Below are 17,968 nucleotides of genomic sequence, written 5' to 3' on the forward strand. Positions count from 1 at the left end.
AAAGGAGTCGTATACCGATATCAATAATTTAGATGCCAGTAGCCTTTTGTGTAGTAGTGTGAATGAATTCTCGGTGTGTTAATGTCAGCACTAATACCCTGTCAAACACGGGGCCCTGACGGCACGATAATACATCAGTGGCAGATGGCCTCTCAACTCCTCCTCCCTCTGTACAATGATCTACTTTCGCTAACTGAACATTTCCATATAAGTGGATTATTGTAATAGCTATTATTTATAAGAAGAATGGAGAAGTGTTTAGACATGTCACGTGCTCATTTTATGGACCTATTTGTGCCCGGTCATCACAATGTTCGGGTTAGGGATTGTCGAGAACATGAGCACGCACTGTTAGATCCTGTTGAGAATAATTGATTGGCGTCCTGGGACTATGTTTGGGATATTAGCGAGCGATCATAGCAATTAAAATATGGCCCCCGTTGCTTCAACACACCATCGGCTGAGCCCAGGACCGTACGGTAAAACATCGAGGAAGCAGGTCTTAGCCAGAATAACTTGAATTTAGGCCAGGATTGAGGAAACATCAAATGACGCGACCGATGGAGATTCTAGTAAATCAAAATACAATCATGGCAATGAAGCATCTTCTGGATGTTCCCCGTCATGTGTGAAGTGAACTGCACCAGTCTTACTGGTACCACCCATGGTGTGTGAAGCGTGAATGTCCTGCACTTCAGACGTCACCCACAGTGTGTGAAATCTGAATGCCCCGCACTACTGGTCCCACCCATAGTGAGTGAAGTCCGACACTAATGGCGTCACCAACAGTGTGTGGAGAGTGAATGTCCCGCACTTCTGGCGTCAACCATAGTGTGTAAAGAGTGAATGTCCCGCACTTCCGGCGTCAACCATAGTGTGTAAAGTGTGAATGTCCCGCACTTCTGGCGTCAACCATAGTGTCTGAAGTGTGAATGTCCCGCACTTCTGTCGTTATCCACAGTGTGTGAGATGTTCGCGTCCCGCACTACTAGTGCCACCCATAATGTGTGAAGTGATAGTGTGTTGAAAATCTCAATGCTTATGTATGCTGTAGAATGTTCACGTCTTATCAGTGTTAAAAACTAACTGTAGACAGCGTATGGCGGCAGTCGAGCCCCTGTTAAGATGACAGGTGATGAGACAACACGTAATAAATCACATTACACGATTTATTTAAGGCGTTTCTTCAGTCGAAGTAATTACATAGCTGACATTTACGTATCACAGTCTTGTAAGAAGCTTGTCGATACGGACTACACTCGTTCTTCCTAGAGACACCCCGGGGCTACGGCCATGACAAATTAACTTCCACGCGTTCGCACAAAATTAATCATGTATGTTATTAGCGATATGATATGTATCTAGGATGAGAAGCCTCTCTGGCATCTCCAAGCGTGTGGTCAAGTCCCCCTCCACGTTGTTAGGCCGAGTGGTAGATGGTCTGGACAATGGAAGGTCAAAGTGTGGTCCTTAAGGACCAGAGAAACCGATGTCTAACTTGAATTGATACGTTCAGCTGTAGGTGAATCTTCGGGGGAAATGGATTGGAAGAGGGTATAAATGGACTCTCCCTCCTCCCTTTCCATGTACTGTGATTCATGCTGTAGTGACACATATCATTAGCCGCATGGCGAAGGCTTTCATCACAATCAATGCGAGTAAAAAATCGACAGGAAAATGAACTACTCTCCTGTGAGGTACTGCAACCATTAGGTCCGCTGGCCGGCCACCACAATATCGTCTGCCAGCAAATCCCTTGCCTTGCTAGCGTTTCTGTAGCGCCGCTCTCACTACATCGGCGCTGGTAAACCTTCAGTGATTCACCTTTAGCTGCTCGGGGATCCACAAACGCATAATGGCGGTCTTAGGTCTTCCTCGTCGCCTTAACGGTAAGTCCCCATTCCAATTTGTTTCCCGCCATTTATTTTAACAAGATGGCGACGGTCGTTCCTGGCACACCTGTCCAGCTGAGAGACCAGGTTTAATTTTCTGCATCGAAGGCTTCAGTCTTCGTTTCTCACAAATACACTCCAATCGCATATATTTCTGCAAAATCGACCTAAGGCTCGTGTTGAAATTGATCTAAGAGTCAATTCCACAAGTTGATTGGCGCTGCGGTGAAGCTAAGACCCGATTTAGAATTGAATTACAATCCAATAACATGATTTTGATTGTGATAGAGGTACGTTAATTTTTAAACATTTCATTCTCGATTGAACTTACTTAATGCCGTTAGTCGTGGTGACCCTTTATTTGCTTTGTTAAACTCACATAGCAGGAAACTATCGTCGTCGCTGCTTTGTCAATCTTCGTCAGTGGGGGGAAATGAATAAGTAAAGAAGGATGCCCCGTGGAACAAGGGACCTTATGTCAAGAAAAGATGTATCTATAAACCATCCCTTAAAACAAACATGTTTTGTCTGAATGAAGCGAGAGCCCTTTCTCCCAAATATATTATCTCCAACACATAATTATCAATTTAAAAAAAACCATTTTCTCTAAAGGAATGTCACAGTAAATTATTAATAGAATAAAGCCTGTACCGTCCCCTGCCGTAGAGTAGCGTGTTTGTCATTGATTTCTGGGAATGCTGTTACCAGTGCGACGGAACTCATTCGGTTTACGCGCTTCACGTCTGCTCGTCACTGTTAAACATCGGTTAGAGCGGGGGCGTATAATTACTGTTGGTTCTCTTCCTTGACATTACGTCTTATAATGGCCACTTCATAAGACACGTAAGGATCATGATATGTAATACTTGGATGTGGTGCAATTCATACTTATTTAAAGTAATTTTAAGACGCGAAAATGACACATCGTCTATATGTTTGTCCTCAATACCTGCAGCCAAACATAATGACAGTGTGCATTTCATTCTATACATGGGTAATGCATGTCCCACCTAACAGTCCAGCTTCGTGTAGATCACATTCCTTGACCTGTACCTGTACAGAGATGTTCTATAGTTTAAAAATATTAAGAAACCAGAATACATCGTAGTCACAATTTTGAAGAATATGGACAATCTGACTTCTTGGGCCACAAACAGCAGAACACACCGTCCCTTGGTTTAAGGTGGAAGTTTGACATGTTGATACTACATGTCAAACACTCTTGATATTATAGTGTATTGCATGTCAGTGTTGTTTTTCTATTCAATATTCGAACTCTGAGTAATTTTGATGAATAACTGCGGTCACGCCACCAAGATGTCTGCGATCTGTCCGCTCAGCTCCTGGAGTGTCTTCGGTGACCTACTTCCAGCACAGCACACCTGGCGGACACTCAGGACAGCTGCTCCCGTCAATGTCCTTTATTACGAGCGTTACGAGGCCACGTCCCATTACTACCTGTCCACGACTGGCTGCCCCATACGTCAATGTGGCTATTGTAACTTAAACTATCATTGATTGACTGCTGGTGAATAATTCATGAACTGGCAATGAAAAGTGTGTTTGATTGCCCGATTCCTATATCAAACGGCCATAAGTAGACATGATCGACAAGCACATCTTTAAACAGCCACACACGACTTTTTATCATATAAGGGGTGTTAACCTAAAATGTCACGGCGTTGTGCAGTGTTGTTATTATTGCTGTTTGACATTCTCCTTTGGTGGTGAGAAGAGTGTTATTTCAATGAAGAATTAGACTTAGCTAAAAAGAATAACACTTATCATATGAACTGACTACGTGTTAAGAAAAGAAGACTGGAACATATGTAGCTACTATATGTAAAGTTATGATTGAACTGCTGTGATATAGTTCCTCTTGTCACACTGACAAATGTTGTGTGCAGAAGTAACAGAAGTATGGTATTTCTTCGTACCAACAAACAAGTTACTGAATCATGCAGGGAATGAATGTATGTTTTTATTTTATTAAAACATCAGTTATATCTTGAAAACACTCCCATCCAATATTTGGCTGTCATTCTTACGAGTATTCATAATTTAAGTTTAGGGGTGTCAATACAGTTTAGGGGATGAATATACAGTTCAGAGTGCCAATACGGTTTAGGAGTGTCAATACTGTTTAGGGGATGAAAATATAGGTTAGGGATGCCAATACAGTTTAGAGGGTGTAAATACAGTTTAAAGGGTGTAAATACAGTTTAGGAGTGAAAATACAGTTTAGGGGTGAACATACCGTTTAGAGGGTGTAAATACAGTTATAGATTGTAAATATCTAGAAATGTAGTTTCAATAAAATATACAAATAAGAAATCAGGTACACCCAATGTTCGTAATGACGCTATAGTAGAAACATTCAACGGGGCATTCTACTCCACAAAGCCAGTGTCACAATCCACTCATTTCCCCATTATGTGAAAATAAGGAAACACCAAGCACTCGTTTCGACAGCGACACACACAAGTATTAATCAAGTACAATTCCCGAAATGAAGAACGAGCACTGGGAGAGTTCTGATGTGTAAATATGTTACCTGGATGATTCAAACTCAGGGCTACTATTTCGAGCTTATACAATGTGTAGCATACAGCACTGATGTCATCTTAACAACATCTCCTTCCCCTTTCAGTGGTGTGTATGATCCTAATGGAAGCCTTGACATTTGTAAAGTGATAACAGAAAACTGCAATATGCGATTTCAATGCCATCAGAGCGGTAAATATCCGTTGTTCTTATATATCTTTCATGTGCAATAACCGTTGTTATTTTATATCATCCATATGCAATATATGGAATATGGAATGTATGTAAATGTAATCATCACTTTATATTAGTATGAAATTGTTATAATGATTTAAGGGCTGAATTAATTTCCAAGAGATATTCCCAACCGGGCACACATTTAATGTTTTAATGGTTTCATGTTACCCCCACACCATTAAGCAGCTTATCAAATTTTAGTGTTAAATCGTTGTAGTTACGCAAACCATGCCTGTCAGACGTGTATTATATGACTCCTGCGTAATGGACCTATGGCCTACATTGCACAAGTGAATAAACTGCTCCTTATAAAACTTCTTCAAATAGAGACTGTACCAATCTGCACCCGGTTTTGTGTGCAGCAACGCAGCGGTGGGCAGCACGTGGTCCCCAATGACGAGTTATCATTGTAATCCGGCGGCTAATCTCTCAGTACCCCCATACTAGATCAGTTGGTCGATAGATTGGGTGCTATAGCATTGATTCAGTAACCGATTGTTAAGCATTGTGCTATACGAGTGGATCTCGCACTTTGATTTGATTGTGATATGTTAAGTCGTTATCTCGAGGTAATCTTGCGGTGATACTAGTACCTCTTGCTGGTACAAAAGGTCATATTGAATTAGAAAATCGTGTTGTAAATCTCTGGTTGTCTATAGTGCATTACAAACAAACAACAACAATCTGTCAATGGTACCGTAGATGTGTGGGATCCGAGAGACGCTGTATATCGCCAGCAATCTATGTTTATTGTAGCAGGCGACTACAAGGTAGTTTGGTGAACTTGGGTCAACTGGCCAGCTCCAATCGCTAAAACCACTAGTCATGAACATAACGGAACTAGGTTTGTAACGTGTATTTAGTCATGTGATGTTGACTGTTCTCTATCTGTAGTTGCACATGTACTGGTACCCACCCACTCAGTCAGTTACTGATAGTACGTATGGCAAAACACTTAACAAGCATATGGTCTTACTTGACATACGTCAAAGTTCAGCGTAATGATTTGCCCTACACTCTCTTCGTATGCACTGACCCGGGCGGGGGAAGTGTATCTGTGCACTGATTGCGACTGAAGTACCACAAGTCACTATACTCAATATTTCATTCATTGCCGAAGACAGAGACAAACTACATGTCATCTATCAAAATGGTGGTCTGTCTTCACTCGGCCTGTGCTGATTCCGCCGAAAGGGGGCGTTCTCCTGCAAGCCTCCACTGTCAGCCAGCTTACTATGGAGATATGGCTGGAATAGATTTCAAGGGCTCGAAAGCAATGAAGCAGCAGTGTTTTCTTCACACTGTTTTCCTTAATAGCATTTCTTATGATCATACGCCCACAAACAGGGAGTGACCTGATTCAGTTGAAAGAAAGGTGGAAGGACAACAGTAACCTTTTGTCATAAGCCGGATGTTGCAACGCATGCATTTTAGAAATGAGCTCACCAGAGTAGTTTAGAACACATTTTGCCATGTAGGTCTTTCAAGTAAGAGATATCAGGCGGTGTTTATATTTGTGTTAGACGACAAATGTCCAAGGTAGTTTTCGATCTGCACTTGATGCCACCAGATACTGCATCTGGGAAGGACTCCTGCAACTAACATAAGCCCTACCATGTGTCCTCGGTGAACAACTGTACTGTCTTCTCTTCGTCTTCGTCGCGTGTACTTGTTGATTTTCGTGGTACAGATGAACAAGTGGGAAGGCAATATTCACCTTTGTTGCATGGTTGATCTCAGTCTTTAGACTGACATACTCCTTGTCTGTTAAAATCGTCTACATCTATACGAATCATCCCCAGTTGTCACGTTAGATTTTAAGGATGTATATTGTGTGTGATCCCGGGAGCACGACCGAGAATCCTGTTTCCTACCTGTTCCTATGGGATGTGTGTTAATATCAGGCTCACGAGAGAAACGTTTTCGCCAGGGATGCCAGATGATCGCAATGACACGCTTGAGACTGACTGGTTTGAGGGTATTTGCGCCTAGTTCGCGAGGCACACAAGTCGACGGCGCACTACGTGTAGAGCCAATTTCTTCAATACTTCTTTAGTATGTTTATCCTCAAAAGTCTCATATGTATACATAGTCTTTAGCTGGTCAGTGACAAGTGTTGACACATTTCTCAAATACATCACTGTTTACTCCTTTACGATGTGTGACATGTTTAACATAACTTAAGAAGCTTGCATTTGTCTGTGCACCCAAAACTCAAGCATATATTTACACATTCCTTTCTGATATCTTCACATTTTGCATTGGTAGCCCAGTGGCTAAAGCCTTTACTCATCACGACGAAAACCTGGATTCGATTCCCTTATGGGTAGACCGTACTATGTGTACAAAGCCTTTTTCTGCGGTACCCGACCGTGATCTTGCTGAAATATTGTTGGAAGCGGCGTAAAACCATAATCACCCACTCACTCAGGTGCGTTCAGCGGAGACAGAGATCACTTAACATTCCTGAATCTTTGGTGGTTAAAAATACCAAAACCTTACCATCACGTGAGGTAATATGTCGTTTATTGTTTTTCACATCTCTTCATAAGTTGCTCTATTTTGACACGACCAATGATAATACCCCGCTTACTTAAGTCGTGACTTTATGGCATGTCAGCCGTCCTGGTTAGAGGAAATATTTCTTCATTCCATCCATCGGAACAGAAAAATGGTAATTCACTCTTCAAGCCCCGAAAAAAATGATAGCACTACACTGTCAACAACGATCAATGGTTAAAATCAGCTTCACCCTGTGAACTTCGCAGACTGAACGTGTTTAGTAGTTTTGAAGCATGTAAAGTCAAGTTTGTTGGCTTGAATCTGCTTTTTTGTCAATTATCGCCATATGACCGTCTATGATGCCATTACTCTAGTGTATCCCATGTGTAGCAGGCACCGTGAAGGATTCAATACCTGCGACAGAACCCAGCAAATCATATTTTCATTAATCACATCTGAATAGGGCGAGTTTGATGCAGTGCAGAGGTGACTTGCGAAACAACATGGAAAACTAGTCATGCAGAGCCATCGTGTCTGACGCCAACTCTCGTGAGGAGTGAGATTTCGCTAGACGTTTTCACAAGTGTTTGTGATGAAATCAATGAGATACTAAACACGACGATTTCGGCGTCCCTGTGGCTATGTAACACCCCTACCCCTCTCCTTACCATGACTACACCTACGTGCTGACAGATCTCTAGTATTAGCGTGTTCCAAAGTAATTTTCCAAAGGTCAACAGTACACCTTCAGTGATGGTAGTACACTTTGATTCTCACGCCTTGGTCTTTTCTTCAGTTAATGACACCTCCTTACACTGCGGTGTTGGTGGGCGGCGTGGTGCCCCGTATGTGTTGGATAAGGTAGGGATTAGCAGCAGGAGTTACATACACGAGGGTTAACTCAACGCATTATACCCATGTGGGGAATCGAACCTGTTTCTTCAGGGTGACGAGCAGGCGCTTTCAACACTAGGCTATCCCACCACCAGAAGTAACATTTTCACCAATTAACAACTAAAGAAATGTAACCATCATTGGGATAGAGAAAATGTTAATACCCTGTACAGGTGCGCGACTTGGAACAGTGGTGTAGTTCTACTGAATGACACTATGACGAAGGCGTAGTAACGGCCGGTAGAGGAAACTTCCCACATCATTGATCTGGACAACGTGGTGATGGCGTCTTAGATAGTAGCGTGTGAAACGCATTCTCTGGAGAGTTCAGTCGTAATAAAATAAATATAGCTGATCACCATCCAACGATGTGCGGTATATTGATCGACGTTTGGCAGCGTTAGTTTTGTTCCAGTAGTGTCCTTGACCATCACAACCATCGGTTCACTTTGATTGGAAATGGCAGGGACAGTCTGTTGGAATATCCAACGTTATTTTGTCAGGCCTCCTCACTGTTCTAAATCAGATTGAGATGAAAGAGAATATTTGCTTTCAAGTTATGAGTAAGCTGTTGCAAGTTACTGAAGGGGGCAAGGTCGTAAGCTATTGCTTGATTAAAAATGAAGATAAGAGCATATTAGTTGTGTAAAGTCATACAAATAAACGATAAAAGACGTCCGATACTAGCACATGTGTTCCCGTACCTCGGTAGTGAACAGAGCTGCTCCATTCAGATGGCACACCTTCTGTTGGAAGTCTTGACGTTTCCCACGTGCTCCAGTTCCTCTCGTTCCGCCATGTTGCTCCTAGCACATGGCTTCCATGGGCAACCACATGTTAGCTCAACCTATCGACAAAGGTGGTCTCTGTTTACAATTGTGAACAGCTGACATAAATAATGTTAATATCGTCATTTCTTTCGTTATAGTGTTTGAGTTAATAAGACAACATATTGTGCTGAACTGTTCACACACACACACACACACACACACACACACACACATACACCTAAATAATGCGCTTATGTTCACATCTCCCCTGCACAATACTGAAATGTTCACTTCTGTAGGACGCAATGTTAATGTGTTCAGTGAATGAGTGAGTTCATGCCATGTACACTGTACACTGTACACTGTACTTGGGATACATCATTTGACTGTTCCTGATGTAGTCACAACGTCGTGGACACAAGCCACATAGAGCTCTCTAACTCGGGTTTTGTTTGGATAATCAAGGTGCATTTAGTCAGGTCACAAACAGTCGAATCTAAGAAGAATCTGGCCCTCTTTTCAGAGAGCAATAAAGTGGTCGTAAGTCACTAAGGTGATCGTAAGTCACTAAGGTGATCGTAATATGTTGGTCTCTAATCATCCATGTCAGCCCCCGTGTGTTGTGGATTTGGCGGCAATTTTAGAATAGGTCATAGCGCATCGGTGTGGCGGGCGAGTGGTTTAACCTGTGGGCTACTGTTCCGACCAGCTACACAGGAAACTATATGTAAATTGTTCCAGGCATGGGTCATCTTATCTCATATGAAGGGCTGTTTGTGTTCCCTCAGTCCCCGATATAAGACAATTTCGGTCTTTCAATACTTGGCCTTAAATGTACTGAATGAACGTAGATGCGACTCCCTCACTGTACAATGGTTGTGGATACTGAGTACAGATACCGCGGCCAGTGGTATAGTGCCACCGTCTTTCCAGGGTCTCTGACAGAGTCTTAACGTGATACTTCACACCGCCCTTTAGCCCCAGGCTCTCTAGGCGACTGGGCTGATTATTTCTATGTATTATTTAGCACAGAGAGAGTGATGCACTCTGGCAGTGGTGAAATGACACCTTCTAGTAAAGGTCTCTGTGACCCCTTTGAGGACCTTGACCAATCACTGGGCATGTTAAAGGATATTGTCCAATCAGTGGCCAGTAAAAGTCAGATGTCTTCTGGTCTAATGCTTCTATAAGTAAGGTTTCTTCTGTTGAAAATACAGACATGGCAAGTCAATTACACCAAGATCGATTCAGAATCAATTACACATTTAGAGGTTGAATTATTACATCAGAATCATTCACTGACTAGTCAAGAAATCGCCGCATGACTATTTCATGACATGACTTTTATAAAAACCTTTTCACGTGTTGATTATAAGGTTATTTGTACGAAGTTCTTTAAATATTAACTCTACGATCGTGAGACGGATGAAAAGCACTTTCTCCCTGGCCGTGTAAACGAGACCTGCTGTATTCTTGTCGGTGTTAATCAATACAGTTACACGCCCACAAGGGAACGGGACTCTTACATACTTTGATTATAGACATGACAACGGGTGTGTAACTGTTTCCTCACATGATTCATGAACCTGTTCTTCACGGAATCGTTGCTGTCATACGAAAGATCCATTCGTTAAATGAAGGATCATCGATACCAAGTCCCTTATAACCCGAATGTGGTATTGAGTATTTAATGATATTTAACTGTAAGTCCTGTAACACTGAGATCAGTTTTTGCATCCGCCGTCGTCAGAATAAGGGGCGACATGTGTATATTATTTTCTGTGGTAGTTCTCTCACAGCTTGGCTTCAAGGTGAGAAAAACCTCATTCCTTATCTATGTTCATATACACAGTTGATAACGTGAAAATGTTTGGAATCAACTTCCGAAGCAGACGACTTCGAGCGGCCATTTTGAATCATGTTCAGTTTAGAGCAGCTGTTTTCGACTTCAGTTCTGAACATTAACCGCACTATGACGTAATGCTTGTATTTAATCTTTGGGCCCGTTGCAGACTGATAGGCAAGGTCACCTCTATTTCAGTATGGTGGAGCGTAGTCTGTAGAGAGATGCGGCTTGTGCTTGTCGTGTCTAACAGCTTTCTCGGCCCCCTTCCATAAGTCAGGCGACAGTTTTCTCTCGTTAGTCCGACCGCGGCAAACGTTGGAAACGGTCGGTCGTCTGTTGACTGTTTGACAGGTTGCGACGAGGGAGAAACGAGCGTCTAATTAACGAAATCCCTCGAGTATAACGTCACAAATCTATTTGATGGGATGACATGAGGATTCAAATTATGATCTGAAATCATATCGGGTGTTATGCTCATAGCCTAGAGGTTAATCTAGGATGACTGGCCACCGCTGGCAAATATGTTAGATTAGGATTAGTACTCAATGAACCAGAGATCTCTTAATACCCTTTTAGGATCTGATAATGAACTTCCCAGTCAACCAAATATTGTGATAACTGCCAACTCTCACCCCATGAATAATGATGATAGTCGGTGTTCGTTACAGTACGTGTTCTCTCATTATACAGAGTGGTTTTAGGCATTGTTCGAGCCATTAGTGTCGCTGTGCCCTAATTCCCAGGCCAAGATTATGGTAGAATCAATGCTTTATGCGGAAGTCTTAAATCATGAAATTTTTTTATCGGAATATGTACATTGATTTAAAGTGTTTGACTTTCAACTGCTCATGCAACCGGTTTAACTTCGGTTCCAAGGAACACGTTGGTGGAAATCTTGTCCTTCGTCAATATTTGATGGTATAAAATTATATTACCGAACAATAGCATTTAAGCCTATCATTCCACAGTGCTCGAAAATATTACAAAGGGAGTGTTCATTCAGAATTGGAATTTTGGACCGATTATGAAACTTTTCGTTTTTCAATTTCCTGTGATATTATCTCCAGAATTTATAGTGATTTCTCCGTCAGCTGAGACGTCTACAAAACACAGCGGCGGTAACGTCCGTGGAGTCGTCGATTTCTAATGAATACATACAGTGGTATTTTCTGATAAACCCTTTCTGTCAAATACAGAAAAACAACATTTATGTTTGACACCAGTAGATATCAAATGAAGGAAATAATCAAGTCATAGAGTTACGTTTAAGTGCGATGCCTGGAATCCCTCGTTCGTGTCCAAGCGGGTCCCTCACCTTGTGGTCCGTTATCAATACCACACACGTTCGTATGTGTTACGTTAGCCGGTTAGCTGAAGGCGCGTATTTGCTCTATGGTCTGACATTATGAACTGTCCCTACAACAATATTTGCCATTTGCTTTTTCGTTTGTTTGGGGTATTTATCTTCTCTAGGTGACTACCTACAGCTTCCGGTGCAGCTCTCAAATGGCCCTCAGCTCTGGGACTGCTCACTGATGTCTAACACTCACATACAGCCATATATAGCACTGTAGCCACAAAATGTAGGCACATCCTGTTTCATTAAGCATGTCGTAGGCGCTAGCCATCCATACTCTTTAAGCGAAACTAAACAATGATCAGCTTTATCCCTACTCATTCTGTCGTGAAATGCATGGTACTTATTTTCCGAGAAACACTCGTTGTAGCTCCTTAATAACAACCCGACAATGTGGTACTCTGAACAACACAACTCAGTCTACATCCCACGGGGTGTAGCATGAAGACCAACAGCGCATCTTTCATTCCTCTTCATTCCGCCCCGTGGCACTAAAGAACTTAAGGCCGTACATCTGGGATCGCCTCCTCGAGCTAGCTTATACAGCAGATGGCCAGAGAGAGGGCGTTCGGCTGCACATACCAAAACAAGGTAGCCTAGTGGAGAAAGCGTTCGCTCCTCACTCGAGGCCTAGATTCGATTCCTCACATGGGTTCAATATATGAACCCCGTTTCTAGAGTCCCCTTTCCGGGACATTTCTGGAATACGTCTTAACGATACGTAAAACATCCCTTGCTGACTCATACGTATCACAATTCGTTAATGCACTATTGGGGAGCAATAATGTTGAACTCATTTCCCGATCCCCTTTTCATCAGTTTGTTGTCATCTGAGAGAAGTGAAATATCATCTGAACTGAATTAATTTAATATCACTTGGCGCAACCGCAATTATTAAGAGTAAAATGTATACGGACAGACCTGTATATTGCTGTGTCTTCTTCAGCTTTATCACCGTTGATTACCTACTAATCTCACCAAAACTTTCTCGTGCACTGAAGATATCAAATGTTGGAATAAGAATTGTTGTGACAGTATTATGGCCTAATGGAGAATCAGTGTTTGATCATTCAGCCGCAAGCCTAATATTTCATGATGGACGGGCACCATCTGAGCTGACTGGATGCATGCCAGGGTTTCTTAACTGTGAGACGTTCGTTGTTGGTTCGAGAGTATGAGACGCCCGTGGTGAAAGCGGATGTTTGATGTTGAAAACTAGGGGTGTTCGACAATTGCTACGTCTAACGCGCTGTTGGAGGAATCTATCGCCCTACTAGAACTTCACAGAGCAGACGATTGTTTGAATGCGCGATCCTTTATTGAAGATGCATCCTCACAGCTACCATGGCGCAAATCAGATGTCGGAGAGCCGAGTGCTACACGTATATGGGTGCTCTGAGGACTAATACCTCTTTGATGTTTCTTTGACAACGTCTAAGAATAAGACTGTCAGAATACGGACCTGAAGTAGTAAAACTGGCTGCAAAATAAACCAGGCTCTTGGGATGGGATGATTTGTATGAAGAGTTACCATGAAGCAGGTTCTCTTGAACAGTTGACCTGGGGTCAAAACCCTCCTGTGTTTACTTTAGTATCGGATCAATTTAACAGGGAATTGGGGTGACACGAGAGGTTACCAAACTGACCTGTTGACCAGAACTTCAAATATTAACTTAGAACTACAGTCATATCCCGGCGGAAGATCTAAACGCAAAATCCATTCAATGTATATCGTGGACGAGGTGTAATGTGAGGAGAAAATATCCGGGGTAAATGTTAATATTGAAAAGGTCGGTATCAGCACCTTATACTATCAGCACCCTATACTATCGGTACCCTATACTATCAGCACCCTATACTATCGGCACCCTATGCTATCAGTACCCTATACTATCGGCACCCTATACTGACAGGCGACTCTGTATAGACACAGTACAACCCATCTGGGTTGTTATTCAGTAACCAACTATTCCTGAATTGATACATGTCTATATTAAAAGGCCTCTTTACAAAGCCTCCAATCATCCCAAGTAGCGCATTGCACAAGTCGTCTGCTTCCCTGAAAGGTCGGTATTGTCAACAAGTTCTCCTTGAGTCAGACATATTGCATTAATGGAACCTCAGTCACGACGCCGCGATCACCGTGACCGGTCTCTCTCTGTCTACTGATTTGATTGTCCGACAGGTCGATGGCCTAAAACCAAGATGGCGAACAAGGTCGTCTGCTCTTGGCGACCGTGATGATTGGAACAATGATTAAAACTGCCGCGTCGAGTTGGCTTAGGGTTCTGTGGAGGGAACATGTTGATCCAACTGCACTTGTCAGTGTGTAGCTTGAGCCAATACTTTAGTGTTATTGCTAACAGAAAACAGGCATGACGGGTCAGAAACACAGCATGGCACATATTAGGTGTGAGAATAGGAAACCATACCCTTCAACATGGTGATATTGGACAGAGTTGATTACGTGGTAACACGATAGTAGTTTTGAATACACGGTTATACGAATGTTAGACATCCAATTTACGTCATATGAACGATGCTTCCTTCGAAGAAAAACAGGTGTGTGTTTAGTATCTTCAAGAACGAATTGAGGGTTTGAAGTGAAAGATATTGCCGTGTATTATTTACATAATGCATGACGACTGCGGAAACAATAGGGAGTGGGTTATCGACACTTGTTTACATGATAGTGTGTCAGTTTAATGAGTGAGAAATGCGCAAAATAACACAGGTTTGAAAACTTTTGACACAGGACAGTATTCAAGGGATGTGAGATTCGATTGGGGTGGAACAGGTGAGGATAGCAAACCTGACCTGTCACGTTTTAAGTCGCCCCTACACTCCACCTCAGCTGAACTGAACTGCATGAATGAAAGCAACAAAAATTACATTGCAGATGGATACTTGAGTAGTTTAGTCCTGTTTCTGTTGTCATGTTGCCGGCACTTTGGATGGCCATCCGTTATGTTATGGACACGTTCAGAAAATACCAATAGGTTAATACTCAGACAATATTACAGAGAAAGATGTGCAGCAGAAGTAAAATAAGCATGAGATCACACTCACCTGGCTGTGGTTTCAAGGACTGGCAGTAATATTGGCGTGGGACGAGCCCGAGCAATATGAGTTGATGTATACTTAATCAAATTAACCGCCACGTGTTTCTCCCCGAACTCCGCTGGCGGATGCCAGGCCCCACTGGACCAGCATACAATAATCGGGGGGCTTTTGAAGCTGCAATCATAAAATTTTCTATGATGAAAATTACATTTTTTATCAAAGTTGCAACATTAATAATAACTTAATAATTCTGTTGATCAAGTAGAATAAAACTGTCACCATCATGTAGAAAAATGCAAACAAAATCGTTTCAACCTCTTTTATACAAATGTAAGTTATCTTTGCCTCCATCTGAGCACGTGGACATGTTTATGCGGACTTCACTTAAACACCTATGTCACCCTGAAAGCTTTCTTCTCGCACCTCTGCAGTCGAAGTTAGTCCGAGATGGGCGCGTTCTGAAGACGATGACGTAGATTCCACATGTTTGTGACAAAAAAACATGCAGTTTCCGAGATCCATGGAAACAACACACGTTCAAGTGAGGAAGACACGTTTAAACAGATTTGTGGCAGTCCTCTTTAAACGTCAGACGTTCCGTGGAAGGTGTGGCTGATGGATGAAAGTGTTATCCTTGCTGTGTGAACATCCCCCACAGGAAGGGGGCCGGATATAGCAACAACTAGCGCTATCTGAGGGAACTGCAAAACTAGGCACAGTTTTCTCTAAATAGACACGGGGAGATTATGTTTCTCCAAGAATATGTCATGCAATCTCTCAAACTCATACTCTCTCCCCTGCCGATATGTTAGTTAATCACGTTCTATATATGTGTTTCGGGTTGATCCTGTAGGAGATTTGTGACATTTTGTATGTTTTCCGGCTAATAAGGAAGATCAGGTGTTCGTGCAAGCCTTCAGGATCTTCGGGAATCTTTCGTTTACTATCTATAGATACTACTCCAGCTTGCCTCTTATCAGCTGAAATTACCCTGTAGAGTTGAACTTAAACGATTCGTCTTAATCATGTTTCTTCAACGAATACTACAATAAAATCATTTATATATTGCTAAGACAAACAACGACAGGAGGTTACAACATTGTGACGCGTTATAGCATACGCTTCTTATACAGGGGAATAAAAGTGACAGCATCCTGCCTAAATTCTATGCAATTTCTGATGTAACAGCAAAAAGTATTTTTCGATTTCGTCCGTCTATGAATCACGATGAAATGGTGATCTCACTAGGTGATCGCTGAATCGATCAGAAAGACATACAAGGCAAGTCAAGACAACAACAATCAGACGTGTAAACCAACAGCTGTGTGTGGCGATTTAGGCGGCCGCTGCTGCCAGGTGCTGATGTCCAACACAACTTTCTTTTGGTGAAGGAGGTTACGGGACACTCCACAAGGAGATAACATCGTTAATTAACTTAAAAGTAACGACAGCCACTTCAGCACATATAGGCAGAGGTTACGATTATTGTGGCAGGGGTTGTGGTTGCACATATATATATAGTTGTACAGACCTGTTCAGCATTGACTGTCAGTTCGATGTGCTAATCCTCTGAACCATATATATATATATGATCGGCAGTGTTAATGTATTCCTGAAACATGGGTAGTATTGTCCTACAGCTAAGGTTGTATCATGTTTCTAATGACGACAAAATAATGTACATATCATACCACCTCTCAGAAACAAAAGCATTTCCTAATAGTATTATAGATAGTGATAATTAATCCTACACAGTCATTCGGAAGATTTTGTAAGGAAAGGAATCAGTCAGTACACTGATTGAATAATAATTGAAACAGATGTGTTTTCCGTTACCCCATTCATATTAATGTCACCATAAAATTTGTGTTGACCTATATCGGGCATATGGCTCACTTGGAATTAAGCACGAGTCTGATGTCACGTGACTATAATCAGGAAGAGCATCAATGGAACAGAGGATCCTCTTTGTTAACGCGTCCTATTCATTTTCTGCGTCAATGATTTGATAATCGTTCCCCGTTTGCTTCTCTGCTTGTTAATCGTCTATTTGTTTATCATAGTTATGACTCCCTTGAAAACGATCTTCATATTAAGGAAGTTGCCTTGAGATTAACACTGGAGATTGTGGCTTAGTAGCACCATCATTTAACACACAAGGACACCTTCCTGTCCCCAGAGCCTCGTTGTGATAGGATCTGTGTTTCAATAGGCTGGTAGACGGATGTCCGTCCTGTGTTTATGCGCCATACATCTCCCACTACAGTATAGGCACTGTAATAAAATAGCTACACTCATTTGGTTGACAGTGGAACACAATGGTGAAATACTACATCTGCTGCAATACATCATGACAAATATCCTTCCGGAGTAGCATGGGGTTTCATTAGATCACTTCACCGGTTGTTGGATCCGGCTATGATCTGTAGGAATCTGTTGTCCTACCTCTGCGCGGGAGACGCCGACGACGGATTAATCACAAGCATTACCGCGGAAGATCCCTGTCCTCAGCTCGTAACGACACCAGAAGCAGGGTAGATGGAACTAGTCTTTGCTCCTAAATGAAACCTGCTTTCCGATAGGGTGGCGGCAGCCGTTACTGATTCAGTGTATGATGTTCATCATTGTTCATTGTTATCACTGTTCAAGAAGGACGGGAAATAATCGAGTCAGGGCCAGGCGAACGGCATGAGCACCGATGGCAGATTATCAGTTTTAGTTTCAAATAATCACTGATGACTCGAAACAAGGTCCGCCCAACAGCGACCAATCTACCCAGCCACAAACTTCGCCGCACACACACCCCACACCTCAAGCCGGACCGAATATGAATAGGCGACTGATTCAAGGTCCGGTTGAAGAA

General features: G+C 42.3%; 1 protein-coding gene across 2 annotated transcripts in view; it reads left to right on the forward strand.

Annotated features, from left to right (window-relative positions):
* Positions 1-17,968, forward strand: part of LOC137290935 (rho GTPase-activating protein 100F-like) — a 132,064-nt gene that overhangs the window by 16,235 nt on the left and 97,861 nt on the right. The window contains exon 1 of one of the 2 annotated variants that reach the window (XM_067822147.1): positions 1,342-1,889. The exons of the other annotated variant lie outside the window; for it this stretch is intronic. The gene's annotated coding sequence lies outside the window, so the exon portion shown is untranslated. Of the gene's footprint in view, positions 1-1,341; positions 1,890-17,968 lie in introns of those variants that run through there. 2 annotated transcript variants of the gene reach the window in all.

Source organism: Haliotis asinina, chromosome 7 (genome assembly GCF_037392515.1).
Source record: "Haliotis asinina isolate JCU_RB_2024 chromosome 7, JCU_Hal_asi_v2, whole genome shotgun sequence".
Taxonomy (NCBI): domain Eukaryota; kingdom Metazoa; phylum Mollusca; class Gastropoda; order Lepetellida; family Haliotidae; genus Haliotis; species Haliotis asinina.